This window comes from Hoplias malabaricus, chromosome 5, assembly GCF_029633855.1.
Source record: "Hoplias malabaricus isolate fHopMal1 chromosome 5, fHopMal1.hap1, whole genome shotgun sequence".
In the NCBI taxonomy this organism is placed as follows: Eukaryota; Metazoa; Chordata; class Actinopteri; order Characiformes; family Erythrinidae; genus Hoplias; species Hoplias malabaricus.
In genome coordinates, this window is record NC_089804.1 from 35313420 (window position 1) to 35316518 (window position 3099).

The 3099-nt window shown below is 41.9% G+C and overlaps 1 long non-coding RNA gene across 1 annotated transcript; it reads right to left on the bottom strand.

Moving 5' to 3' along the window:
• Positions 1-817: 817 nt before the first annotated feature.
• LOC136696168 (uncharacterized) lies at positions 818-1203 on the bottom strand. The gene is made up of 3 exons (XR_010802580.1): positions 1097-1203; positions 951-969; positions 818-850 (listed from the first exon to the last, which is right to left on the bottom strand). It is a non-coding gene; the product is annotated as an uncharacterized lncRNA (long non-coding RNA).
• Between the last annotated feature and the right edge of the window lie 1896 nt (positions 1204-3099).

The following is a 3099-nucleotide window of genomic DNA, read 5'->3' on the forward strand; positions in this document are numbered from 1 at the left end:
GACACACACACTTTTGAGTCGCCAATCCACCTACCAACATGTGTTTTTGGACTGTGGGAGGAAACCCACGCAGACACAGGGAGGACACACCAACTCCTCACAGACAGTCACCCGGAGCGGGAATCGAACCCACAACCTCCAGGCCCCTGGAGCTGTGTGACTGCGACACTACCTGCTGCGCCACCGTGCCGCCAGGTTTAAACCTAAAATGATCTTAAACCAAGTAAATATTTGGGGCTGTAGTATGCATCTATCTACATCTACTTTTTTTTTCTTTTTTTACTCCAGCGCAAGGCAGGAACACACCATGGAAGGGCCACCAGTTCTTCACAGGGTGACACACACTCACACCTACAGACACTTTTGAGTCGCAAATCTACCTACCGACATAAAATTAAGCAAAAAGAGGGTTTAAAGCCTCATAGATTAAACCTATACAACTCATCTTTGTTCAGAACCAGAGGTGTAGATGTTATTTCAAGGGGTAAAACTCTAATGCCTTAAAAGTATCTTAGCCCTGGTGATATGGATATAGGCTTTTGACATGGTTTTTGAGAGTTGAACAGAGTGGACATTCTCAACCATGGTGCTGACCATATTTTCATATGTACTCTAGTGTATACACATCAAACCACGCACATATTTTAAAGGTTAAACATAGGATTTACACTGGATTTTCACTTACTGTAGAAGCTTACATCTGCCATACTGCACATGGCCATCATTTGTCCTGTAAAACAGAGTCAATGACCCATTATTTCCGTTAATAATAATATTGAACTGACCATTTCTTAAGCAAATTAGTAAACAGCACATACCCTGATTTCCAGAGGTTGAGTTGAACTTAAGTCTGTTAGGAATAAACACGCTTATTAAAAGTTCTAATTGCTAAATCAGTCTAATTATGAATCTACAGATATACACTACACAACTCAAATGATAACACTGACCTGTTTGTCCTCGGCTTCCCTGCAATGGCAGAAATGACAGCATGTACTATGAACCGCATGGTTATTTGCATACGGTATTACAGATAACATCAGATAAATTTAGATAAGCTGTACCGCATGCATTTGAGTTTCTCTAAAATACTTACAAATGGAGCTGCAGCAAAAAATGACCCCTCCAGACACAACAGCGTCTTTAAATTGGCACAAGAGAACACCCACTGTATTGAAAGAAGCCTGAGCCAGAACCTGTCTCTGAAACATACAACCAAAGGAAACAGATCTAGTTGTTGTTACAGTACCATTATTAACAAGACTTCATAATCAACACGTTTCAGAATCAAGAGAGGAACACACTGAAGTAGAAAAAACTACATCATCACAGAATCACACACAGAATCAGCTTTAAAGCTTTAGGTTGGATATTCACAGCTGTAAAATGAGTTCCCAACAGGTGACCAGTGCGAGGATGTTTATAGACACTGGATCTTCTTTTAAGAACTGACCCTACAAATAATAGACATATAATGACAGTCAACATAATGAGGACTCACCAGTGGGTGAAAGCATGGTGGTCTCAGCACTGAGTTCAGGAACTGATGAAGCTGTTGTGATCACAGCTGCAAAATGTTACAAGATCTGGTTATAGGCGTTAAAAAATGCTGCAGGTGAATTGCTGAGTTTGTGCATATTGTAGAAAGTGTGTTATTCACTTTTTGGAGGATCTGTTGGACTCTGACAGCAATGGGTGACGTGGTTGTTTGTGGCTAGAAGAGAGACAGAGAAAGGCAACTCACTGGGTGTGGAGTCTGTCGTGGAGCTGAAGTGTGTGGAGGAACCTGGAGAATCTGCAGAGAGAGAATCACACAGTAACATTATTCATATTTACAGCAGCTGTGATTCTGTAAGTGATCCTGCGCTGTGGGGGGACACTGACCTGCAGGGGGTTGCTCTGCTGTGATGGAGGACTGCGTTGCTGCATGTAACAGCCCTTCAATAAACACAACCAGTTACAGATCACACACTCATCATCAGTGAGAGACAGAGACAGTAACACACTCTGGACTTAAAGAACTTACTGGACACATCATACGGGTCACTCAGTGGAGAGCGGACGGTTGGTTCAGAGATCAGTGAATAATCACAGGTCACTTCACTGCTTTTTACTGACCACAGATGATTCAACAGGTCATTTTCAGGTGTTGTAAACACGCAGCCACACTTTCCATAGTTCCATCATCGAGATTCGCCCTTCAGGAACGACAGGTGTCCAGTGTAGGAGTCACATCTAAACTCAACACCTACTGAGCAGGTCAGTGGGATTTCACAAACAAGACTGAGCACCTCATGCTGACTGTCGTAGGTGACACTCATTATTGGTTTCTTATCTGCAGAGAAAAATATAAATCCATGAACATCATGACTCGTGGTAAAAAGTGAATCACTGAAAAATTGCTCCTCCAAAGTTGTTCCCACGATCAGCCGATTAGAAACAGACTGATTAAAATGAACAGTGATAGTTCTTTTTTAGATAGTTTCTTTTTTAGATAGTTTTAAATCTGAGCTCACCCAGGATCCACACTAGAGCTGGAGCAGAGTGAGGAGAAGCTCTCATAACTCCTGATACACTCACAGTGTAGTAACAGATAACACTGACTGCTTCAAATGAAATGTGTCCTCTCCACTTATTCAGTTCAGAACCAGTGAGAGGGAGCTGACAGGACATTACTGTTTTTATATTAGTAAAGTCTCCCTCTGGAAAGAAATAACACTGAGAGACTCCAGTGAGTGGAGGTACACAGATGAGGTGGACTGAACCCTGCTCTGAAGAAGAGACAGAGAGCTGAGGAGCATCAGCAACACACAGACAGACCCATCATCAGCTTATACACACTGGAAGAATTAGATTAAGGATTAGATATAACAGAGATAACAGAAATATCATTTAAACTGTTAAATAAAATATACCTTTTCACACCTAACATTAAAATCCTGCTGGAAAAAAGCAGTGGTCCCCGAACCTGGTCCTGGAGTAGCCAGTGTCCAACATTATGCTGTACTCCCTGCTCCCAAAAGACCTGCTCAGACTAATCAGCTCCTAATCACATCACTAACAGATCAATAACAGATCACTACTGAGCTCTGTCTGAAC